This window comes from Solanum dulcamara, chromosome 4 (genome assembly GCF_947179165.1).
Source record: "Solanum dulcamara chromosome 4, daSolDulc1.2, whole genome shotgun sequence".
Taxonomy (NCBI): Eukaryota; Viridiplantae; Streptophyta; class Magnoliopsida; order Solanales; family Solanaceae; genus Solanum; species Solanum dulcamara.
In genome coordinates this window covers 82,450,618-82,460,546 of record NC_077240.1, presented here as the reverse complement: position 1 = coordinate 82,460,546, position 9,929 = coordinate 82,450,618, and positions in this window count along the sequence as shown.

The window sequence follows — 9,929 nt, the reverse complement described above, 5'->3', positions numbered from 1 at the left end:
GCATTCTTCAACAACAAATACATAGACAAGAGCACAAAAACAACTTCCAAACACCCTGCAACCTCTAAGCTTCAGCAGGGCAGCAGGTGCAGGGTGTGGAGTAGCATGTGGACTTGTCCAATGCCCCCCAAACTTTGCAGGAAGTTAGAATATATTATTTTGACAAGCCCCAAGAAGTTTCAGCCCAAACGGATAAATGGAGGCGTTAGGCGAGCGACATGGAAACATTCAGCTGCCTTAAGCCTAAAGAGAGGGTCTTTAGTAATTTGGACCCTCCAACTTGGGAAACAAGTCTTCAAACTTTGCAGGACTAAAGGAGAGGATATACATGCTAACTCCATAAATTTTCAATTCAAATGGATAATTGGAGACGTTAGTCGAGCGGCTTGGAAAATGATAACACTCTCCAAAGCTCTTACTGAGGTCCCCTCTCTATTGATAGTCTGTGTATATTATGTTTTGTTTGGGCTTGTTTGTTGTATTATTGCAGGTGTCTGGAGCAATATATTAGCATTCTTCAACAACAAATACATAGACAAGAGCACAACAACATCTTCCAAACCCCCTGCAACCTCTAAGCCTCAGCAGGGCAGTAGGTGCAGGGTAGGGAGTAACTTGTGGACTTGTCCAAAGTCTCCCAAACTTTGCAGGATGGTAGCATATATATTTTTGATAAGGCCCAAGAAATTTCAGCCAAAACGGATAATTTTAGACGTTAGGCGAGCGAGCTTGAAACAATCAGCTGTCTTAAGCTTAAAAAGGAAGAAATTTGCTAAATGGAAGCTCCAACTTGGGAATCAAGCCTTCAAACTTTGCAAGGCTAAAGTAAAGAATATATATGCAAACCTCATGAAATTTCAGCTCAAACGGATAAGTGGAGACGTTAGTCGAGCGACATGGAAAATGCTAACAGGCTCCAAAATCCTATTTGAGATCCATTCCTCTCTACTAACCTGTATATGTCTATGCTTGTCTTTGGTTACTTGCTGTGTATTTGCAGGTTGTTGGAGACTTACACCAACATGCTTTAACATCAAAATCATAGAGGACAACATCTGCAGCAGCTCAACACCTGCAGCAGCCCAACACCTGCAACACCTGCAGCAGCTCAACACTTGTTTGCTTTGTTGCTTGTCTTTGGTTGACTTTCTTTGCTTAGAACCTATTTGGCACTGCTATGAGGGCTGCAGTAACCTTGGGCTTATATGGAGTAGCACACTCAGCTGGCCAACCACACTCTCTATTATCAACACACCCCAGCACCAACCTGCAGCAGACAAGGAACAAATCCAATCCACCTATGCCTTCTCTAATAACTCTAATAACACAACACTTGCAGCAGCTCCTTTCTTGCTGGTTCTTGTTTGTGGTGTAGATGCAGATGTCAGGATGAACTCATCAACATGTGTTTCCAACACCTACATAGAGCACAGCACAGATACAACCACCAAAACAAATACCTTCACTAAGAGGCCTACACAAGGACTATGCAGAGCAGCAACTTCCTTCTGGATTTTGTGGTTGTTTGGTTGCTTGTATTTGGCTGTTTGTCTTGTTGGTTGTGTTTGTCTATGCAGGTACCTCAGCTTCACCCCCCTCCAGGAGAATGCATTGATCTCCATGACCAGTCATTCTCAGCTTCACCAATGCAGCTGGCAGACTGCTAAAAGGACTGCAGTATCTTGGGGCTGCTTTGGAGCAGCACCCTCAGCTTGCCAAACACATTCTCCACTACTAACACACTCCAGCAACAACTCCATCAACCTGCAGCAGACAAGAAACATATATAAGTTTGTTGGTTTTGTTATTTTGTGCAGGTGCTCCAAGAGGCCTAACCACCTCAAAACAAAGACCAACAAGCAGCCTAGGGAACCTGCAGCCACCTGCAGATTGGCAGCCTTGGATGCATTCCATCAACAGCTGCAACAGCTCCACCAACTTGCAGCAGCCAAGGAACAAATACAAGCTAATGCTACAGCAGCTTGCACACCTCTTTGGTTGAATGTATTGTTGGTCTTGTTTGGCTGTGCAGGTACAGGTCTGCAGCAACCATACATTTGGACCACCATGCAGCTACTTCCTTCCTTTCAACCTCCATAGCTGGTAATCATGATGCTGATACAAAGGCACACTTCACCTGGATTTACTTGGTACGACAAGACTAAAAGGAGCAAAGATGAAAGGAATTTCCCATCCCATGCGAGATAGAAGTTTCGTATGCTTGTTCTTCTTCAATGTAGCTATGTCTGGTACGTAGCATAGTTGAATAGGACTAGTGTAGGTTACTTTTCTTTTTTCTCATGGAAGGGGAGAGTCTCCCTCATTTATGCTTTCATAGTTGAATTGTACCGGGAGGAGTCCTATCACAGGTTTAATGCTTTCTAGTTATAGTTAGTTTCTTTTTTGTATCGGGGATGAGTTAGCCGACCTTAATAGGTTAGCCGACTTATGAACCACCATAGGATCGGAGGTAAGGTTTATGTCCCCCTCCTTGTATTTTTATTTTGATTATTTATGTTAAGGCTTGGGGGTGTTGCTTAACCCCTGACTGTGCACGAGAGGTGGGAGCCTCGTGTAGGGTCTGTTCCCGTAAAAAAAAAAAAAAAAAAAAAAAAAAAAAAAAAAAACCTGAACCCTGAACCCTGAACCCTGAACCCTGAACCCTGAACCCTGAACCCTGAACCCTGAACCCTAAACCCTAAACCCTAAACCCTAAACCCTAAACCCTAAACCCTGAACCCTGAACCCTGAACCCTGAACCCTGAACCCTGAACCCTGAACCCTGAACCCTGAACCCTGAACCCTGAACCCTGAACCCTGAACCCTGAACCCTGAACCCTGAACCCTGAACCCTGAACCCTGAACCCTGAACCCTGAACCCTGAACCCTGAACCCTGAACCCTGAACCCTGAACCCTGAACCCTAAACCCTAAAACCCTAAACCCTAAAACCCTAAACCCTAAACCCTGAACCCTGAACCCTGAACCCTGAACCCTGAACCCTGAACCCTGAACCCTGAACCCTGAACCCTGAACCCTGAACCCTGAACCCTGAACCCTGAACCCTGAACCCTGAACCCTGAACCCTGAACCCTGAACCCTGAACCCTGAACCCTGAACCCTGAACCCTGAACCCTGAACCCTGAACCCTGAACCCTGAACCCTGAACCCTGAACCCTGAACCCTGAACCCTGAACCCTGAACCCTGAACCCTGAACCCTGAACCCTGAACCCTGAACCCTGAACCCTGAACCCTGAACCCTGAACCCTGAACCCTGAACCCTGAACCCTGAACCCTGAACCCTGAACCCTGAACCCTGAACCCTGAACCCTGAACCCTGAACCCTGAACCCTGAACCCTGAACCCTGAACCCTGAACCCTGAACCCTGAACCCTGAACCCTGAACCCTGAACCCTGAACCCTGAACCCTGAACCCTGAACCCTGAACCCTGAACCCTGAACCCTGAACCCTGAACCCTGAACCCTGAACCCTGAACCCGATCACTTTCTCATTTCATGATTTCAACTTCTCTCTAAAACATCTCTCTAAAGAAAGCTCTCAAGGAAGGGCATTTTAGTCAAAAAAACGAAATGGGGTGGGACCCACCTCCAGACCTCGAAAAATTTCGTTTGAAAGACGGAATCGTAGATTCCGTCGATACGAACACAACGAGAGTTACCACACATTCAGATTCCAACTACAGCTCTTCCAATTTACAAAAAACCAAAGTGATCACTGTTACATGTTCTAGTGAAGAGCTGCAGAATGCTGAAAGAATCATTGCGTTGAGAAATAGTGGATTGTTAAATGTAATAACGAATTGTGTAAATGATTCCTCAACTCATATACAATCAGCAGCAAAAAATTCCAAAAAAAATGATATACAAATCGACAGAAGAGCAGAAATACAGCCGCCGGAATTTCGATCAGAAATTCGACCAAACTCCGGCGACATTCGACAGCTCGGACCATATGGGTTTTGTTCCTCAGGCCAAGGCGCACCTGATGAACTAATTTTCACCGGCGTATCAATCGCCGGCGAAAAAGTCAGCGGCGGCGCCGGACCTCCGGCCACTATATCAGCTCAAAACTATAGCCAAAATGCTCCTGAGCCTCATGTGCAGCCCCTCATCACCACGCAGCAGTTCGAATCATCCCAGGGAGTCTCGAATTTCAACTCGACTTCTGCACATATGGAAGTCGCCGGAGCTCCGGCGAACGAATTCATACAATTTCAATCCCAAGTGGTTCGTGGCAATGTAGAGAAGCTCCCCAGCTACAAGGTTAGTATCGAATCACCACTAATTGAATCAAATTTGAAAAGTCGTCAAGACGACAACAATGGTGGGACTGCCGGAGTTTCGGCGATCCAATTGAGACAAAACCAATCCCAACAGGTTCTTCACAGTGTAGAGATGGTCCCTAGCCATATAGTTAGTCTCGAATCACTACCAATTGATTCAAATTTGAAAAGTCGTCAACACGACAAAAATGTCGCCGGAGCTCCGGCGACCCAACTGGCAAGAGATCAATGTCAAAATGTTCCTAAGGCTGTTGTGAGGCTTCTTAGACAAAACTCAGACCCCAAATTCTCTCCGAAAAGTTCAAATTCAAAAAGTCGTCAAGACTTGTTTGAAGAGGCTAGTCACAGGGACAGTGAGGCTCGAACTGAGGAACTTACTTTGGCTAATGATCAATCTCAGTTTTTTGTCAATGGCATTCAATCCCAAAATAATCAAAAGAATTACAATGACCAAATGCAAAAAAGATTGAATCATCCTCACAGCAGTGGTTCCATCACAGGAGCACAAGGTAAGTCTTCTAACTCTCTTGAATTCAATATGCAGGGCCAGAACATTTGCTCTCCTAATGACACTCTATTATATCCTAATCATATTGAGCTTCCTAATAATCAAAGGCAATGTGTGGAAAATATTTTGCTGCCTAATACTGATGAGCATAATTACCATATTCATAAGCACAGTGCAGCTGGACACACTCCTGTCTCTTTGAATGATGCTGATAAGTTGTTTAAATCCAATGAAGTAGATGCTCTACCTGGTATTGCTCCTAACAATTCTATGCAGGGGAATGAATCTGTCATTAACAAGCCTAACTCTCATTCTGATAAACAAACCAACAACATGGTGCAAACCCATAAGATTACAAATACTCAGAATAATTTTCCCAAAATTTCCTCTAACTTTGATAAGATTAGTCCCAACAACCAAGTCACTAAATTAGTTAGTAGCCAACCTCAACAAACTGACAACAACAATATAAATCCTCCAAGGAACCAGTTCCCTATTAGAAAGGAACAGGTCCCTCATCCAGCACCATACACTGTTATACAAACCTTTGCCTCCAAACTAAGGCTGAACCAAGCTAAAAATGATGTCCCTCTGAATTTAGCTACTCCTATATACACTACCAGATAAGGCCTACCAGCTGTCATCTATGACAAAGAGGACTTCATGGTGAAATTAGCTGAAAGATGCAAATACACACTTGTTGGAAAATTTAGCAGCACAATGCCTAAAGTGGAGCTAATAAGAAAAAGCTTCATTCTCCAAACTCAATTGGTTGGGGGTGTCAAAATTGCCCACTTCAATGCCAGGCATGTGTACATTGATCTGGACAATGACTTGGACTACACAACTGTGTGGACCAAACAAAGAATGACAATTGAAGGCCAAACTATGAGGATCCAAACCTGGACTCCAACTTTTAGGCCTGAAGAGGAGACCCCCATTGTACCAGTTTGGGTTGCCCTTCCTGAACTCCCCTGGCACTGTTATGATAAGGAGTTCCTGACCACTCTCCTTGCTCCTGTGGGGAAAGTACTCTTCATGGATGCAGCCTCTATTCAGAAGACTAGGGGAAGCACTGCTAAGGTAAGAGTACAGGTAAACCTTACACAAGAGAGACCCCATCATGTATGGCTTGGGCATGACAAAAGTGATCCTACAATAGGAAGGTGGCAGGAACTTTTGTATGACAGTGTGCCTGAGTACTGCATGTACTGCAAGCATCAGGGGCATATGGTGCATGTGTGTAATATCAAGAGAAGAGATGAAGAACAGATGAAGAAGAAAAGCCCTGAAAATACAACAAAAAATACAAGCCAAACTCAGGGAGAGAACAAAGAACACAACCAACCTCAACCTGATAACTCACAGGTGCACCAAAATCCTTTGACATCCAATATACCACAACAATCACAGAACAATAAGGCTAGCAAGGAGGACAATGCTTGGCAAACTCAGAGAAGGAAACAAAACAAAGGACATATTAATGGCCAGCTGAACCAAGAAACAAGAGCTGCAGGAGTATTAACCAAAGGTAAGTATGTTGCAGTGCAGCAAACCAAAGTAAATCCAGGTAAGACTACTACTTCTATCTCTATTCCAAATATTCATGTTGATCTTGCTATGCAAGATCAACCCACTAACCAAATTGCAGGAGCTACAGACAACCAGAAGAACCTTTTGTTGAAGAGTTCATCAACAAGGCAGGCAAGCACAACAACTGAGAGGCAAGGTATTGACTTATCTCTCCCACAAACCCCATCCCCCCATATTGCATGCACAAGTACTAGCTTAACAGGTATTATGCAAGGGACCAATGCTGCAAGGACTTCAGGTATTGACTTATCACTCCCAATACCCCTGAACCTCCCAAAGATTAATATTGTTGCTGCTGATCTGGTAGTTGAAGGAGGAAAGGATGGAAGTGTACAGGAGAACCCCACTAACATGCAGGATGGGGAAACCAATAAGGGAGGGGTATCCCCTCATGCTATGCATGAGAGTACTGTTGAACCTAGGAGTGACTCTAGAGCTCCTGCTACCTCTGTTCAAAAAACTCCAACACACCCCCCTACCCCTGCAGCTAGTCATATTGATGAACTTACCATGCAAGCTAGCAAAGGTGCCATGGCCAAAAACCTGGGATCTCACCCTAGTACTAGTGGTAAAAGTTCTACTGTTCAGAAGAATAAGCTAAGCAAGAAAAGAAGAGAAGCCATTAAAAAGAAAATACAAGAAATGAACTCAGCTGAGAAATGTCAAACTCCCAAAATGGACAGGGTGATAGTACAGCAAGGGGAGCAGGGGTGCCAACAATTTGTCTTAGATGATGACCAGGTGGGGATGGATATCACTCCTCTCCAAGCCCATTGCATTCCCACATCTCCCAGAAATTCAGCTGAAATCATCCCTGAGAGAGTTACTGATCTACCTCAGCTCACCTGCACCCTCAACACCAACATACAAGATCTTACAGATGAGTATGCTGTGTGTGAGTCTGAGAATGAGGAAGATTTTGATGACCAACCTCTGCAAGACCATGAGGATGATGATAATAATAGTGAGAGTGAGCAATTGATCAAGATTTTCAGTCCCTCTTCTGATAATGTTTATGAAGATGAAATTAAGCAAGCAACTAGTTCACAGGGATTATCTCCTAGAGGGATTCATAGGACCAGACTTAGCACTAAACCAAAAACCTCTTCAACATCTGTCCTCACTGGCAGGCCAAATACCAGGCTCCAAACTCTCAAACCTTTTAAATGATTAGCATCCTTAGTTGGAATGTGAGGGGTATTAATACCCAAGGAGCTATGGAGAGAATTAAACTTCTCAAAAACATACATCATATCTCTATCATTGCCATTTTAGAACCTTTCTCTGACAATACTCAACTGCAGTACTTCAGAAATCTTCTCAACATGGACTATGCTACTCATAACCCTAATGGTAAAATTTGGATTTTCTGGACAAAAGATGTGAGTTGCACTATTTTGGAAAATGAGGAACAGCTGATCACTTGTGACATTAACCATGTTATGAGCCCTAATCAGTTCATTACTACCTTTGTGTATGCCAAGTGTAAGGACCACCTCAGAAGGCCTCTATGGGATAGCATGCTGCAGCAGTCCACTACCTCTCTTCCATGGTGTACTGTAGGTGACTTCAATGTTATTACTGACCCTGAAGAAAAACTTGGGGGGGTCATGTATAATATGAGAAAGAGCCTTGAGTTCATTAGTATTATAGAGGCTAGTGGCCTGCAAGACCTTGGCTTTACAGGGCAGAAATACACCTGGTGCAATCAAAGAGGCATCATGTCCAGGGTATGGAAGAGACTTGATAGGGGAATGGTTAATGATAAATGGCTGGAAACCATGCCCCTTACTTCCATAACTCATCTTCCATCAGTTGGTTCTGATCATTGCCCTCTTCTTATGGAAATGATAGATCAACATCATAATCCCATCAAATACTTCAAGTTCCTTAACTGTTGGCCTGAACAACCTTCCTTTATGGATCTTGTTGAGAATTGCTGGAGCAGGTCCATTGAGGGTAATCCAATGTGGATCTTTCACATGAAGATGAAGAGGCTTGCTAATACTCTTAGTAACTGGTCTAGGAACCAATTTGGTGATATCCATGCTAAAGTTAAAGAGTATGAGGAAGCTGTTAGACAAGCTGAAGAGGACCTGATTAACAGGCAATCCAATGAAAACAGATCCAAGCTTCATGCCATCAATGCTGAATACATCAGGTATATGAAAATGGAGAATACTATCCTTAGGCAAAAGACTCAGCTGCAGTGGTTTAAAGAAGGTGATATGAATTCTAGTTACTTCCATGCCCTGATTAGAGGCAGAAGAAGGAAGTTGTACATTCACAGGATTCAGACTGAGGAAGGCTCATGGGTGCAGGGTGATGCTGAAATAGCTGAGGCAGCCTGTGAGCATTTCCAGCAGATCTTCACTGGGGAAGAGAATTACATCCAGCAGCATAACCTTCAATGCATCCCCCCTATGGTTACTGACCAGCAAAATGAGACCCTCCAAGCCACCCCATCTATGGAAGAGCTGAAAACTGTGGTCTTTGCCATGAATCCCAACTCAGCAGCTGGCCCTGATGGGATGAATGGCAAATTCTTCCAAGTATGCTGGGATATCATCAAAGAAGACCTCCTTAGTGTAGTCAATTCCTTCTTCTGTGGTCAGACTATGCCTAAATACTTCTCTCATGCTTGCTTAGTTCTCCTCCCCAAAGTAAAGCACCCTACCAAAATTTCTGAATTCAGGCCCATAAGTCTGAGTAATTTTACTAACAAAATCATATCCAAACTCCTTTGTCTTAGATTAGCCCCTATTCTGCCTAACCTCATCTCTCTTAACCAATCAGGCTTTGTTAAAAATAGGAGCATCTCTGAGAATATCATGCTGGCCCAAGAAATCATCCACCAGATAAAAAAGCCTAACATAGGAGGCAATGTTGTGATCAAACTTGACATGGCCAAAGCTTATGATAGGGTCTCTTGGTCCTACACTTGCCTGGTTCTGAGAAGAATGGGCTTTGGTGAAAGATTCATTGATATGGCATGGAGAATCATGGCTGATAATTGGTATTCTGTCATAGTTAATGGATCTAGACATGGTTTCTTTCACTCCACAAGGGGCCTCAAGCAGGGTGACCCTCTATCCCCAGCCTTATTCATCCTTGGAGCTGAAGTTCTCTCTAGACTTATGAACAAACTTCATCATCATCCTCAGTTCCATGGATTCTACATGTCTCAAAAGGGTCCTCAGATTAACCACCTTAGCTTTGCTGATGATATCATTATTTTTGCTTCTGGAAGGAAGCAAACCTTGACTCTCATCATGGAGACTTTGGATACTTATGAAAAGACCTCTGGACAACTGATCAACAAACATAAAAGCCACTTCATGATTCCTTCCAATGCTTTCCAATCTACTGTGCAGAGAATCAAGGATATTACTGGCTTCACTCAAAAGAGCAGCCCCATCACCTACCTGGGATGCCCCATTTACATTGGAAGGCAGAGAATTATCTACTACTCTGAGCTTATTGCAAAGGTAGTTAATAAGATCACAGGATGGCAGGCAAAGATC